Here is a 16,192-nt window from a genome sequence, read left to right as displayed (position 1 = left end):
CAGATGTTTAGGATTTAGAACTTGGATCTCTCCCTTCACACCACCGAGCACAGAGCGTGAGTCCAAGGAGTTGGGAACTCTGGGAGAAAAGGGGCTTGTGACCCTGGCCTGCCTTGTTATTCTCTGAGGACAGGCGGGAAGGGCTCTTCTAGTCCATGCTGGCGGCCAGGCCAGCATTTGTGGTAGGCGGTGTTTATGTGAATGCACAAATGTTTATGTGAGATTGCCAGCTGGTTATTTATGAGTCTCTCAGTCCTTCCCCAATAAAAGCTGTTTCCTCAATGTTCTGACAGGCCCTGCATCTGTAACTAATGTGTCACTCGCTCAGCTAATGCAGTTCACTTGTGTTTATTTTTGCACAAAAGCAATTTATCCAGTGCGCTGAAAAAAAAAAAAACAAAAAACAGCCCTGTCAGGGGACTTCTCTTTGGGGCAGGGTGTTTTTCCTCAAAAGAAGCTCCAAACAGCTCATGGAACAGGGCAGGCTTTTGGGATGTGTGCCTGCCTGTGCTTCTGGCATGGGTCCCTTTGTTCGGAGTGTGAGAGCGTGTGTTGAGGGGGTGTCTGGCAGCGTGTCTGCTGTTGTCTCTGAGTGTGTGGATGTGTGTCTTTGGGTGTCCATCAGTCTGTCCTAGACTGTGTGGCTTTGAGTGTTTGCCTCTGAATGTAAGAATCCACCGGGGGGTGTGTGGCTCATATTTTAAGAGGGTGTTGAAAGCGGGGCTAGATCTAACTTTGCAGTCCCTCTGGTTGAGATAAATCAAAGTTGGGAGAGGGAGTTGTCAGCAGGAAAGGGTCTGGAGGAGGGATCCAGGGAGGAGGAGGGCGAGTGTAAAGGTGAAAAGGAAGGATGCTTGGCTTCAGGGCCAAAGGAGCATCAGCTCTGGTGGCCAAGGATGAGAACTATAAAACTGGAGGCAGATTGTCTACATCCCAGGCCCTCCCCGCATTGGTTGAATTTTCTCCTTCTCACTCTTTTCCTTTTCCAGCATTGGCAGTGGATCTTTGTTGTGCACAGGATGGACTGTGGCTTGTTTGGGCAGTGAGAAAGGAGGCAGCCTGAGAGGTCATCTCCCCCTGCAGACCCGGGTTTCAGGGAAAAGGAACCAATAAGTGGGGTGAGTTGGGGAGATGGTGGCAATGTGGGGGGGGATCAGGAGTCAGGCTGGGTGCTTGGGGTCAGCCAGAAGGAAAAGAAGGCACCCTCTTAAGCTGGGGAAGGGCCTCCACCTCATCCCATAGATTGTCACTGTGACCCTGGCCAGTCACTGACCCAACTTGGGCTGCACAGGAGGGTCAGGGGCTCCATGCAGACCCCTCCCACTGCGGGAACAGCAGCTCCTGCATGCCTGAGTCCAACTGATGTGGAGGCGCCAGCCCCAATGGCAGATGTCTTTCTTTCTTTCTTTCTTTCTTTTTTTTTTTTTGAGACAGGGAGTCTCGCTCTTTCGCCCAGGATGGAGTGCAGTGGCGCGATCTCGGCTCACTGCAAGCTCCGCCTCCCGGGTTCACACCATTCTCCTGCCTCAGCCTCCCGAGTAGCTGGGACTACCGGCGCCCGCCACCACGCCCGGCTAATTTTTTTGTATTTTTAGTAGAGACAGGGTTTCACCATGTGAGCCAGGATGGTCTCGATCTCCTGACCTCATGATCCACCCGCCTCAGCCTCCCAAGGCAGATGTCTTTCTTGTCACACCTAAATGGCCCAGCAGGAGTAATGGCATCTTAGGACAGTGGTTCCCAGCCACATGCCTGAGGGAACTTGGCACTTATTCACTGAGACGTGGCGTCATCTCACAACTCAGACCAAATCATGGCTGCCTTGTCCCAGTTTGCAGGAAAATATTAAGCTTTCTCAATCTTAAGTTTTTCTCCAGTAAGATTTCATTAAAACTTTGGTGGCTGCCAAATGATAAGTATGTCGATATTTGTGTACACATACAGAAACAGACAATTGTGTTTTATCTGAAAGGTTTTTTTCATGGACCTGGGCTGTTGCGACAGTGATTTTGTCTGACATCCATAGCCTGGCTATGAGGCTGAGAGGCTGAGGACCATCAATCTGGCTCATGGTTTCTCTGACCAGGTGACATTCATGATTAACTTCCTGTCTCCCTGTGACTGAGTGAATTGGACTTAGGGGCCTGTTGATTTGCTGGCTTGGGTGTGTGTATATGGGGCCGGGGGAGCTGAAGGATGTCAATCAGTTCTGTGCTCTGGTTTCCAGATAAGGACATTCAAGTTGGGCAGCGGTGGGAGGCCTCTGAAAAGTCAGGATTTGTCCTCTTGATCTAACCATCAACTTGGAATGCCTGGTCCATAAGACAGGCCTCCCTGCCCTTGCCTTCAGGGCCCCAGGGGTGTGTGTTTCCTTGGCCTTTACCTCCAGAACCCTCCCTTCCTTCTGCTTCCAGTTTCTTCCTTCTTTCCTGGCACCCTGGGATTTTAAACTCTTCCTTGCGATTGAAGTTGTCCCCAGGCTGGTGGCCTTCCCTGCAGTGAGTGAGCCTCGCAGCCACTTCTGTCTTGAAAATCTTTGGGACAGGCTCAGGCCCTGGTGTGGGTTAGAAGGCCCAGACATTTAGAAAGCTCAGTGTCTGTGGATGGGGGAAGAAGGACCAAGGGGGGTGACCATGTGCTCTGAGAAACAGCTTACTTTAGAATCTAAAGAGAAACAAGTTGAGCCCTCACACTGCAAGGATTGAATCCCACATAGCTCTCACCGGGCTCAGCTATCACCTCCACATCTTCACCAGCGCAGCTTTTGGGTGATTCTGCTGACCCGGCCTCTCCTGCCTACCTGACAGTAAGTCCCAGCACGTGGCCATCTGCTCCTGCCACAGCCTTGGTTTGCTGCCACACTCAAGCCCTGTTTCCTAATTCTTGGGCCCTCACCTCCCACCTCATCTACTGTAGGCTGGGAAAGGGTGGTCCTGCTGAACACACAGAGCATGGAACCGTATTTCCCACTAGCAAAACTGTTCCTCAGGTTCCAAAATGAGGATTTGGGCCAGGCATAGTGGCTCACACCTATAATCCCATCACTTTGGGAGGCCGAAGCAGGAAGATAGCTTGAGTCCAGGAGTTTGAGACTAGCCTGGGCAACATGGCAAGAGCCTGTCTCTACAAAAGTAAAAAATTTAGCTGGACATGGTGGTATGAGCTTATAGTCTCAACTATTTGGGAGACTGAGGCAGGAGGATCATTTGAGCCTGGGAGTTCAAAGCTGCAGTGAGCTGTGATCGCACCACTGTACTCCAGCCTGGCGGACAGACTGAGACCCTATCCTTAAATAAATAAATAAATAAATAAATAAATAAATAAATAAAATGAGGACTCACAAACTTCAATGCCTACAGGGACCAGGGTGGCAGTTTAGTAAGAGAGGCAGGACTGAGGAAAGACACCAAATGGCACTGAGTCCCAGGGCAGGGAGTCCTGGGGAGAGTCTCCCTTCATCGCTGGAAGGGAGGTGCAGTGGAAGAATGCCAGCTGGTGAAGTCAGTTTGTCTGTTTTCAAATTATGTGAACCCTCCTAATGTTACATGTTAGCAGCAAATTCCAATTTCAAGCATGGCATGGGCCAAGCAAAACATGCCTGTTGGCTAGCTGTGGCTAGCTTGTCCCTCTGCTGCTGGGAGCGGTGATATAGCTGTCATTCTTTTCCCTTTTTTTTCTTTTTTTTTTTGAGAGAGGGTCCTGCTCTGTCACCCAGCCTAGAGTGCAGTGATGCGATTATAGACTTAACCTCCTGGGCTCATGTGATCCTCCCCACTCAGCCTCCTTGAGTAGCTGGGACTTCAGGCGCATACCACCACATCTGGCTAATTATTTTATTTTTTGTAGAGACAGGGTTTCACCATGTTGCGCAGGCTGGTCTCTAACTCCTGGGCTCAAGCGATCCTCCCGCCTTGGCCTCCCAAGGCATTGGGATTATAGGTGTGAACCACCACTGCTGGTTGAGCTGTTATACTTGATATTTGGAGATGTGCATTATGACCTCTGGCGCCCTCAGCCCTGAACTGACTTTGGAATCCATGTGTCAGGTGCTGTGAGGACTCACACCCTATGGTGAAAGGTTGAAAAATGTTTTCATTTCCTAAGGAACCAGATGTCTAGCCTCAACTGTCCTGCTGTTTCTCCAGGGAGGGACACAGACCCCAGTGTTTTCACTGGGCGTGTCCTATCAAGGCCCTTGTGAGCCTGGCCTCTGGATGTAGGGGCAGGGAAGGGAGGCAGTGGGCAGCCCAGCCTGGGTGCCTTCTCTCAGGCGGGTGACGGGATTGAATGTGTGGATGAGGGAGAGGGAGTGTCAAGGGTGACTTCAGGGGTTCTGGTATGAACCAGTGGAGGGCTGGGGTGCCTCTCCCAGCGAAAGGGAATACTGGAAAGTCATTGGGTTTGGCAGGGAATGATCCTGAAGTCCCCAGTTTTGCCTCATTTTCCCAGGTTGGGTGGAGGGGGAAGCGCGGCCTTTGGCCTGAGACTCGGCAGTGTGACTGGCTTCAGCTTCTCTCCAATGTCTAGCTTCCAGGTGGAGGCGGGTGCAGGGCCTACTCCCCCAGCTGTGCCCCAGAAGGTGTTCTAAGGCTCAGTCTGGCTCTGCAAGGCCAGCCTGACAGTGATCACCAGGCCCAGGTCAGACAGGTCCCAGGGTCACTGGGGCTCCCAGTGGCATGGAAGGATCTCAGAGTTCCAGCTCTGCCCCTGATTAACATGCAACAAAACAAAAATCAAAAAACAACCAACCAAACAAGACAAAGCCAAAATAATTAAAAACAAAATAAATAAAAAGCAGACACAGCAAAACACATAGTGATCTAATGAACACCCATGAAACCACAAATTAGCTTCAGAAACAAAACCAACAAATCCAGGTGGAACCCTTGGGTGCAGCTCCCTAATACACCTCCCTTCCACTGTGCACCCTGCACTCCAAAGAAGGAACCACTATCCTATATTTGGTATTTCTTATGAATTTCTTTAATTTTTTTAACCACATATGCAAGTTTTCTTGAAGTATTTACAGGGCTGTTTTCTATGCTTTGAAACTGTATAAATAGTGGCATTCTAGTATGTATTCTTCTGCAATTAGCTTTTTTTTTTTTCTTTTGATATGTTGGCGAGATCCATGTGTGTTGATGTGTGTAAGTCTGGCTCACTTATTTTCAACGTTGCGTAGAATTCCACCGCATGAACATAACCTTTCTCCAAGGAGAGCTCCTCGTGGCCCACCAGAGAGTGGCTCTGGTCACTGGGCGCATTCCCTTCTGCGGAGACAGCTCCAGTTGTGTGGATGAGCCCCGCTCCTCCTCCCCCATCCCCTTTGGGATGCCAGGGCCCTTCCCACCCTCCCAGGACCGTTGCTTCACTGAGGAGGAATTCAAGTGGATTTCAGGCAACCTTGTGTTTCCCATAAATCAACATTGAAAGTGAAACCCTAGCACAAGGGACTGCAATTGCAACCAGCTGAGTGAGGACAGGCAGGCTAATTTGAACCTGGCCTGGGTGGAAGGCTTTGTGAGCTGGGAATGGACACAGGTCTTTGAGGAAGAGGCACTGCTCAGCCCATCTCTAGCACAAATCGGGGCCACTCTGCCCAGCTCCAGCCCCTGGCCCAGCCCCTGCACTGATCCGGGCTCGAGGGGTCCCCCTTCCTCTCTGCTCGGAGCCCCTTGCTCATCCAGTGGCCTCCAGGATGAGTTTGCCACATGGATGTAAGGTGGTTGTTGTAGCAGCTTTGAGAAGGGAAGAGTGAGGTTCTGGGACTTGCTGGGGGCAATCTTGAGGGGCTTCGGTTTTAGAAACCTGAGAAGGAGAGAGGCAGTGAGCTCCCGTACCAGGGCAGCCCAGCCCTTGATACCCATAGCACCCATAGCTCCCAGGGCACACTGTGACTTTCCTGGCCCCAAGCACTTCTGCCCCTGTCCCCCTATCCATGAAAAACATGAAAAATTATACTTCATGACTGTGTTGGCATAAAGATGAGTATAAGCCAGGCTGGATTCTTTATTATATATTCCTTATTATTATAATATTCTTTTTTTTCTTCTGATTTTAAAAGAAATGAAAATATTGTCATGGGCCCCTGAAAGACTCATGGACTTACGTGCTGTGCCTGCTAGGCCAGTGGAGAAGTCAGCCCTGACAGCGCCTGCCGAGCCCCTAACACCCTCCCTTTATGGAAACTCTGACCCCTTTCTGCTCTGAGATGTCTTCCCTATTTGAATGGAGGGGAGGGAGGACATGGATTCCCTTAGCCCCAGCCTCTCCAGGGCTCTCCTTCTACCTGTCATGGGGGCTTGGATGGTTCATGCAGAGAGGGCTTGGTGTGCATGGCCTGCCTGGCGGAGGCAGAGGGCAGCCGGCATTGCTCCACATGGCCCATCTGTGAGCTGAACAGCTCCTTCATGGGGCTTTGTCTGGTGTTTGGTGGGGGATGCAGCATTGCCCAGGAGGGACCTGGGTCAGGGGTGTTGGGGGACTGTGGCCTGGGGGTGCTGACCCCTGCCCTAGTGCTCACCGGAATTGAAGAGGTGACATTTGTGTGTACAGGGCAGGAACCATTGGTCTGCATTTTCAAGGCCATCTGACAGTCCCCATTGCACAGAGTTTTGTTTTGTTTTTGTTATTGTTTTTGTTTTTTTGTGTGTTTTTTTAAGATGGAGTCTCACTCTGTCACCCAGGCTGGAGTGCACTGGTGTGATCTCGGCTCACTGCAACTTCCACCTCCCAAGTTCAAGCGATTCTCCTTCCTCAGCCTCCTGAGTAGCTGGGACTATAGTCGCATGCCACCACACCTGGCTAATTTTTTTTTGCATTTTTAGTAGAGACAGGGTTTCACCACGTTGGCCAGGCTAGTCTCAAACTCCTGACCTCAGGTTGTCCACCTGCCTCACCCTCCCAAAGTGCTGGGATTACAGGCATGAGCCACCGTGCCCAGCTGACACTGAGTTTTATTTTGAGGGAGGCAAAGGCCTGTCTTGGGTATGGGGGCATTGGACCAGTACAGTAGCTGGTTGGGGAAGGGCTGTGTTAGCCAGCTTGGTCTGCCAGAGCGAGTACTGCAGACTGAAAGGCTTATGCAACACACATTTATTTTCTCACAGTCCTAGAGGCTGGACTTCCAAGATCAAGGTGCCAGCAGGGTCTGTTTTCTCAGAGGCATTTCTCCTTGGCTTGCGGATAGCCACCCTCTCACTGCCTCTTCACAGCTTGTGCAGGCATGCCCCTGTTGTCTCTCTGTGTGTCCTGAGCTGCTCTGCTTACAAGGACACCAAGCAGCCCGGATTAGTGTCCACCCTAACAAGCCCCCGCCTCACTTTTTTTTTTGAGACAGGGTCTCATTCTGTTGCCCAGGCTGGAGTGCAGTGGCACAAGCATGGCTCACTGCAGCCTTGAACTCCTGGGTTCAAGCGATCCCTTCATGTTAGTTTCCCGAGTAGCTGGGACCACAGGTGTGCATCACCACAGCCAGCTACTTATTTATTTTTGTAGAGACAGGGGTCTTGCTATGTTGCCCAGGCTGGTCTTGAACTCCTGGGCTCAAGTGATCCTCCTACTTTGGCCTCCCAGAGTGCTGGGATTACAGGTGTGAGTCACCGTGCCCAGCCCCTAACAACCCCATTTTAACTTAATACCTTTTTAATGGCCCTGTTTCCAAATACAGTTTCATTCTGATGTGCTGGGATTAGGACTTCAATAATATGGCTCTTAGGGGACACGGTTCAGCCCAGAGCAGGGGCGACGGAGGCCTCATGCAAGGCTGCTGCAGAGAGCACAAGGGCGCGGCGAGGGGGCGCTGCTTGGATCATGGACGCTTTATTATTTGGAAATCTTCATTTTTTAATATAATTTCATTGTCTCCAAAGGTGGGCAATTTCTGTATCTCTTATGTCATATTTTCTGCAGATGGCAGTGAAGTACTTATTCCAACACTGTCAGTATATTCTAACTTTCCGACCAATGGAAATCAAGTACCTTGGAAAGGCAGCCTCTTTTTCTGCGCCATGTTATTGGACTGGCAGCGGCCACGCCACATGACTGTCCAGGGCTTAGGCTGGCGTGGAGTAGGCCATGCGATGCATTTTGCCACGCTCACTGAATCTGAGCAGGATCATGTGATTTAGTTTCATGGACCAAGTCTTAGGAAGGTGAATGTAACAACGTCGTAGACTGGGCTGGAGCATGGGACTATGGCTTCTGTTGTTTCTTCAAACATTGCTAGAATCTACTCTCAAAGCCTGCCCAGTCTCTGGAGGAAATATGGGAGTGGTCTTAAACCATCTCTGTTCCCACCACCCAGGAACTGGGAACCCTGTGGACCTCTAGAGATAGCGTGACTGCCTGAGACTGTCCCACGAGGCCCCATCTATGTCTGCTGGAGAGCACTATCTCATTGCCTGCCTCATTGCCCTGTGCGTGGGACTGCCTGGGTCCCTGATATCCTCAAACTCATGGGCCAGCTAGTGCGAGGGAGGTTAGGATAAGTGGAGGCAGAGTGAGAGGGATCCGCAGAGCAAGGAGATGTTTAGGGGGTGCCACTGGAGCCAAGCATTGAGAACATTTTTGGGGGAGACATTTTGAAGCCCTCCCACATTGCCATCCACCCAGCAGACATGGCAGCTATTCCAGAAGCCCATGGGGTGTGTGGCAGCTCAGCCTGACCTTGCACCCCCCCTCCCACTCCACTTGGCTGTTTCTCTCACTACATGCAGCCATGGGCTGGGGGCAGTGTGATGGGAAATCTTTTTTTTTTTGTCTTTGGTAAAAAGTACTCTGTCTCTTGGGCCGAGGTTGTTTGAAGGTGAACTGTGAAAAATGATCTGCCATGCTTCAAATCACAGCTCTGCCCTCTTCCCGAACTGCTCTGGGGAAAGGAGGGGTGGGCTTTTTGCCAGAGACTCAGCCCTGTCATTGTGGCCAGGCCACCCGGCCCACCTCAGGGTCAGTCAAGGGCAGTAGTGGGGTATGTGTGTGCATGCGTGTGTTTGCAAGTGTGTGCTTGTGTATGTATATGTGTGCTTTGCATATGTGTCTGTGTGTGTCTGTATTTACACTTGTGTGCATGTCTGTGTGTTTACATGTGTATGTTGTGTGTACGCACACATTTGTGTGTGTGGGTGCACACATTTGTGCGTGTGTGTTTACATGTGTTTGTCTGTGTGTGTGTGTTGTGCCTGTGCACATGTGTGTGAGTATGGGAGATGGATGGTGGAATGAACACCAGGCATGAGGGGGCCCAGGGCAGAGTCTCAGGCCTTGACCCGCGTTTCCAAATGGCCACAGATGTGACCCTTCACCCTTCCCGCGGCTGTTGAGGTCATTGCCCAGAGAACTTTCCTTTGGAACCAAGTGGGCCTTGCTGCCTGGAGAGGGAGAAAGCAAACCGGATGATCCTCATCCTGGGGAGCCTGGAGCCAGCAGGCTCTTGTTTAATTCTGAAGGAATGTGCGCGGTTCCCGCCCAGCGGAGCAGGCCCCAGCCTGACTGGGAGCTTCAGCACTCCTGGGGCAGCAGCTGTGGTCTGCACCGGGGCGGCGTGGGGGTGACCTACAGCATCCAGGGAGAGACAATCACACAAACTGGGTGGCTGGAGTAGGCTAGGGGCGAGGGAGGCCCACAACACCTTCCTCCAGGAGCCGGGGCCTGTGTGTCCAGCTCTGCTCTCGGGGGAGGACAAGCAGGGAAGAGGAGACGGTCCGGGCAGCGGAGAGCAAAGTCCCCGGCAGGAGATGAGGTGTCATGGGAGGCAAAGCACAGAGTACAGAGAGGAGGCAGTGAGGAGTGTTCCCTGGGGGCTGTGTCATCAGGGAAGGCTTCTTGGAAGAGGTGGAGGTTTAGCTTGGCCCTGCAGGGTGGGGAGGATCTGAAGGAAAAGAGGACATTCCGGGAGAAGGAAGAGGACGGGAGGTTCTGCTAAAGATGCAGAGCTGGAAAAGAGCAATGCCTCTATGGAATGACAGTGTGGACCCGGGTCCAGAGGAAGGGAAAAGAGGCGGCTAAGGCAGGAAAGTCAGCTCCGGTTCATCCTGAGGGGTTTGAGTGCCAGCCAGAGGTCCTCCTTACTCAATGGGGGTGGTGGGGCGGGGGAGCTCTTGAAGGTTCTTGAAAGGGGAGTTACCTGATGAAGTAGGCGTTTTAGGATGAGAGGCTGGCCACATGATCGGGTGGGATCATGGCAGGTGGGACCGAGGTCACGAGAGTGGAAGAGGCTGGAGGAGGGGTGTTTGGCAGGGGAAGAGGCTTTGAGTGGGGAAATGGCTGAGGCCTGGGGAGTAAAGCAGGCAGAACTGAATCCATTTCACATTTGGGACATTCTTGAGGCCTCCTTTCTGTGTTTGGATTCCCCTGACCTAAGAGCACCATGTCAGCCTAAGACAGCTCCGCCCACAGGCCAACTGGCCCAGATGGACCTGGGGGACAGAAGCCAGGCCCTATGCTAACCTGGGTCCCAGCCCCCATTCACACCCTACCCAGAGTGGCCCTGGCCTCTCCAGTGGGCCTCGGGGTATCTTATTCCCTGACACAAAAAGTGGCATCTCTCCCTGGTGTGGGGATTATCCTGGTGGGCAGAGGCAGAAACCCCTTGAATAGGAACTTAGCCAGTCCAGGTGAGCGTGTGAATGCCTGTGTGGCCCAGCTGGGTGTGAACACAAGTGTGAATTCTGTCCAGTTCTTGCAAGAGAGTGGGGGACCCTGTCCAGCCTGGGTGTGTGACAGTGTGGTGTGTGTGCACACATAGCCTGGCCTGGGCGGGCCCGGAGCCTGGCACAGAGTAGGGCCTATGATTGTTGAGTGAAGAAATGTGAATGTGGACACAGCTCAGGGCCCTCCAGATTGGTGGCCCGGCCCACGGAAACTGTCCTCACAAAGGTCCGCATCCACGGGGGAGGGCTGCCTGGCCTTCCTCAGTGGGTAGACACTGGTTAGGCCTGTGGCAAAGCCCTCTGGCCTGGCCGCACACCGGCCTTGTGTGAGTGGTCTCATGGCAAAGGAGTGAAGGAAAGGCGTGGATTATTCTAGCCCGTGAATGTGGGGCAGGGACACTCTCTGCCCACGGAACAAATGCAGTAGGAACTGGTGTTCCGAGGCAAAGACATGTTGGAAAATTGTGTAAGTGATCGGAGTGCGGCCCATTCTCCCAGAATCTCAAAGGGCAGGTGCCCTACATCTCTACCATGTCAGTTTCAGGGCTCCCAGGACTTTGATTTGCTGCTAACTTTGTGAAATCTTTGAACGTTTTCTTTGTCAGTAGCTTCTTTAGACTGTCGACGGGAGTGAGCAGGGGAGCCACAGGGTGAGGGGTGAGGGGAGGGGGATGCTGGCCTGGGGCCTGGACGGGCATGTGCCTCTTGGAAGAAGCCATGGCCGCTTCCTTGGGACCAGGGTCTGCACACACAGACACAGTCATGGGGCCTGGGGACGGTGGATATGGGGGAGCATGGAGAACCCCTGACCTCTGCTCTCACCTCCCTCCTCCTGGGCGGTCACGCCCTGTTCAGTCGTCCATCCTAGGAAGCGGGTAGAGTCTCTGGAAAGAGTCCAGGGGATTGGAGCCACACAGTGGGGAGCACACCAGCTAAATGAAGGTCACTCGTGCTGACGCTTCAAAGGCTGAAAGCCAGGAGAGCCACTGCCTTGGATAGAGAATCTTGGGGCCTGGCTCCCATTTCCTCTGGTTGGGGTCTGTGGCTAACTTCATTCAAGTCATCACCCCCTCCCTTTACCCTTCAGGCTCCACCCTCTCCCTGCATCTGAGGTGTCCTTCCTCGCTCAAGCCTGGGGTGGAGGGATCACCCCCTTTCTCCCTCCACCCTGTAACCACCCTGCTTGTTGAGACGTGGCTCCATCTCTGGGCCACACGCTTCCCATTCTCTTTAGTCTAATGTTTCCCTGGTTATACAGCTTATTCATGCTAATTGTAGGAAGCACGGGAAATTTGGAAAACATAAAATGAGGAGCAAAGCTAGGCCCAGACCCGGCACTTAGAGATACACACTTGCCCGTCTGGAACATTCGACAGTTGCGGGGTGCCCCTGACTTGTAACAGCACTTCCTACCCTCAGCACATTGGTATTCTCACTCAGCTATACGAAGTGGCAGTTGCTGCCACTCATTTTTCCTTTTCACAGCTGGGGAAGCTGAAGCAGAGAGCTGCGGCCACTTGTCCCGAGGCGCATCGTCTCAGGCTCCCCAGCACACCATCCACTGTTGCCTTGCACCCCACCCCATGCCATGGCCTGCTGCCTGCGCTGGGGCCGGTGAGCCTCCCTGCATGGTGGGCACCCTTCCTAGTCCCCTGCCTGCACCTGGTCTGACTTGTGGGCTGGCTCTGAGCTTCACCCACCTCCCTGGGGCCACTGCAGCCAGGAGGCGGAAGGGGGGCAGATTTCAACGGCGTGCCTCCTGGAAACCACATCAAATAGTGCAGCTAGGAATTAATAAATAAACTTGGGAGACAAGTCAATTACCCTCTCCCTGTGCCCCTGTCCCCCAGGGGCAAACAGTGGCATGTGGTTCCCGGCCTCAGCATGCCTTCCCGGGGGCAGGCCTAGCGCTGCAGCTGGCTTCTGTCAGATTAGCTGGGCGAGATGCAGCAGGCCTCTGTCCTCTGGGGAAATGGATCTCTTCCTGGGAGGTGGGGACGGCATTCCCGGGTTACTCTGTTACTGCCCTCTTCCTGCACCCATCCGTGTCTCACTGTGTTCATGGTGCCCAAATCACTGCCCTCCCTAGTCCCCAACACAAATGCTTCTGGTCAGCCATCTGCAGCTCCGTCCTTAGAGCTGGAAGCTGATGTTACTGAGCCTCCAGTAAAGGTCCACACTGCTTAGTGTCTTCAACTCATCAGCACTAGCATTATCATTTAAAAATCAGACTGACTACTTGATGCTTTCGAAAACATTTATTTATGGCTGGGCGCGGTGGCTCACACCTGCAATACCAGCAGTTTGGGAGGCGGAGGCAGGAAGATGGCTTGAGCCCACACGTTCGAGACCAGCCTGGACAACACAGTGAGCCCCATCTCTATAAAATAAAACAAAATTAATAAAGAAAAATTTAAAAAAATAGCTGAGTGTGGCGATACATGCTAATCCCAGCTAATCAGGAGGCTGAGGTGGGAGGATCGCTTGAGCCCAGGAGTTCAGGGCTGCAGTGAGCCATGATTGTGCCACTGCACTCCAGCCCGAGAGACCGAGCAAGACCCTGTCTCAAAAAAGAAGAAAAGAAAAGAAAGGAAAAGAAAACATTTATTCACTCAGCAAATTCTTAACAATGCCTGCTTTGTGGCAGAATTTTTTCTAGGTGGCAGAGATACAGAGACAAGAGACGCAGCCCTGCCCCATAAGGAGCTTACAGTTGTGTGGAGAAGTCAGACAATACAGCTACCATAGAGGGCACTTCGGGGGGAAGGAGGGGCACCCAGCACAGTCTAGAGGGCTCCCCAAGGGGCTTCCTGAGTAGCTGATGCCTGAGCTGCATTATGAGGGACAAGTCATGGGGGCTGGGGGGTAGGATGGCGACTGCTGTTCCAGATGGAGGGGACAGTTCTGCAAAGTCTCAGAAGGGGAGTGAGGTGAAGGGGGAGAGCTGTGAAGGCACTGGCCTGGCTGGAACTTGGGTGTGGAGGGAGCAGGGTGAGAGCAGAGGCTGGGAGTGGGGACACGGCTGTGAGGGCCTGAGCTATATGTAACTGTTAGAGTTGTGTCTGAGGGGTGTGTGTGTGTGTTGGGGGTGAGGGGGTCGGGGGTGGAGTGGCCATGTAGACTTCTTTCTTCCTTTAAGTTTTGAAAAAAGTGATGGGATTATGGATTCTTTTCAACTGTGTGTGTGTTTGTATATTGGGGGTGGGTTTTTTTTTTTTTTTCTATGTAGAAACTAAGAAATTAACAGTCTTACAAACATCAGAACAGTATCAGGAAAGAATGAGTCCTTTTCTGACATTTACTGTCACTGAATTTTCTTTGGTTGTATTATATAGGCATGTCCTTTAGATCAACCATTCTCAAGTTTCAGTGTGCATGACCACTGGGGACATTTATTGAAAATCTGGGTGTTTGGGATTTGCCCTGGAGATTTTGATTCAGCAGGGCCCAGCATTGTGCATTCTTCAACAAACTCTCCTGGATTATATGGAGTCAGTAGAATCTGCTTTGATAAACTCATTCCGAGAGCCTGATTATTTCCTCTTGGGGAATTTGCTTGCAATTCAAGAGTCTACCACCAGATGGCAGTGGTGCTTTGTGATGGATCTAGGTAAAGCCAGTTTTCTACTGGGGGATAGTTGTTGAACAGGCAGTTCTCCTTTATTGCAAGAATGTACAGAAAATAACTCTTTTAGATAATTTCTAAAATAATTTGATCATGAAATATTAGATATGGGAGCTTCGTTTTAAAGTTAAATTTACCTTTCAAACATTACAGCTGAGCTTTCCAATATGGTGACCACTAGCCACGTGTGGCTTTTGAGCACCTGAAAAGTAGTTAAATTGTGATGTGCTGAAAGTGTCATAAACACATTGGTTTTCATTCTTTAGAATTCCCTGATTTAAAGACATAAATAAAAAAAATTAGCTTTCAAAAGCAAAAAAAAAAGTCTTATTAATATCAAGATTGCATGTTGAAATATTTTGAGTTAAATAAAAGTTTATTAAAATTCATTTCATCTGTCTCTTTTTCCTTTTTAAATGTGACTATTAGAAAAGTTTAAATTATATGTGTCTCATATTCTATTTCTAATGGACAGCGCTGCATTGAAATCATCTAAATTAATTTCTTCATTTTTGAAAGGGAGAGAATCGAGGCCTCAAGTTTGATGGAAAAGTGCTGGATTTGAAGTCAAAGACCTGTATTTAAGTTCCAGTTCGAACACTCACTTCATGCCTCTGGGCAAGCAATATACCTTCTCTTAGCCTCCATTTCATCATCTGTGAAAAAGGGATAATTACAGCAGCCTTACTTAAAAGAGTTACTTAAAAGACCAAGTGAGAGAATGTGTATAAAGGAAGTTGTGTAAACTTCGAGGCATCATAAAGATATGAAATTACTATTGTTGTGGTTACTGATAATGACTAGAACTCAGGCTGAATAAACTCAACAAGTCATGAAAGCATTCACTGTGTGAAAGTCACTGGATTGGGCACTTCTAGACTGTTAGGAGTTTACAGCTGACTTGAGGAGTTGCTACTTAAGGTCCTGAAATGGAAAATGACAATGCAATACACGATAAAAACAGTGATTCAAGTAAGAAATGGAAAGTTTGTCCCAAGTACTGCTTTTTCTTTCTAAAGTAAGCATTTATTGAGCTGGGACAGTAGGATTGGAAGGTTGGGGTTGGGAAGAGGGAGTAATGAAAATGATGAACATGTTTTCTCTGTTTACAAAGAGGTTTGTCATCTGAGTAGGGGAATGAAGGCAGACACAGAAGACATGAGCGACTGAAGACCCATTGTGGAAGCTGCCAGCCTTGGTACTTCCAATAACAGCACTGGAATTAGGCATATGTGACAGGGCTGCCAATTCCTGACCAACTCTCAACTCTCCTCTGCTATATAGAATCTCAATTCGTTAGGGTTGGCAATTGGCCCAGCTAAAATACTTCATTTTCTAGTCTCATCTTGAAGCTAAGGGTAGCCACATAATGCAGTTCTGGATAATGAGATGAAGCAGGAGTGGTTGGGTTGAGCTTCTAGCAAAGTTCCTTAAAAGGTGGACATTCAGCTAGTGCACACACCAGCGCCATTAACCTTTCCTCTTGCCTAGACTATGGATGTGATGGTGCTAACTTCAGCAACCATTTTGTGAGCATGAGTTCAAAAGTCATACCCTATAGTAGCAGAAGAGAAGGCCAGGATGAGCCCAGGATCTGGACAACATCGTGGAGATGCTGGGCTGCCCTGAATTTCCAGCCTTTGACCTTTTCATCACGTGACAGAAAAATGAGTTCCTCGTTTGTTTATGCCTCTGTGATCTGGGTTTTCTGTTCTATGCAGTCATTCCAATTCCTGAATGCCATTGAACATATCGTGCATATATCAAGGCTCTTGAGTTTTATGTACCTATGGCAGGAAGAAAGTGAGAGGATTGTATTGGGGTCTGGGGCCAGAAGGTCACATGAGAAGGATGGGGCCACTCTTAAGCCCCATTCCAGCAGGTTGGGTGGTGGTGAAGCATCCTTCCTTCCTTAGGA

At 50.6% G+C, this 16,192-nt stretch overlaps 1 long non-coding RNA gene across 2 annotated transcripts; it reads left to right on the top strand.

The window, feature by feature from the left end:
• The first annotated feature begins 596 nt into the window (after positions 1-596).
• On the top strand, positions 597-15,114 carry LOC129030180 (uncharacterized). Of its 2 annotated transcripts, XR_008500577.2 has the most exons (4): positions 597-666; positions 990-1,118; positions 1,973-2,086; positions 14,794-15,114. It is a non-coding gene; the product is annotated as an uncharacterized LOC129030180 (long non-coding RNA). The 2 variants fall into 2 exon arrangements; XR_010123278.1 differs by lacking the exon at positions 597-666 and having other exon boundaries at positions 953-1,118.
• Positions 15,115-16,192: the final 1,078 nt, after the last annotated feature.

This window comes from Pongo pygmaeus, chromosome 12 (genome assembly GCF_028885625.2).
Source record: "Pongo pygmaeus isolate AG05252 chromosome 12, NHGRI_mPonPyg2-v2.0_pri, whole genome shotgun sequence".
Lineage (NCBI taxonomy): Eukaryota > Metazoa > Chordata > Mammalia > Primates > Hominidae > Pongo > Pongo pygmaeus.
Note: the sequence above shows the minus strand (reverse complement) of the source record. Positions and strands in the feature narration are given on the sequence as shown.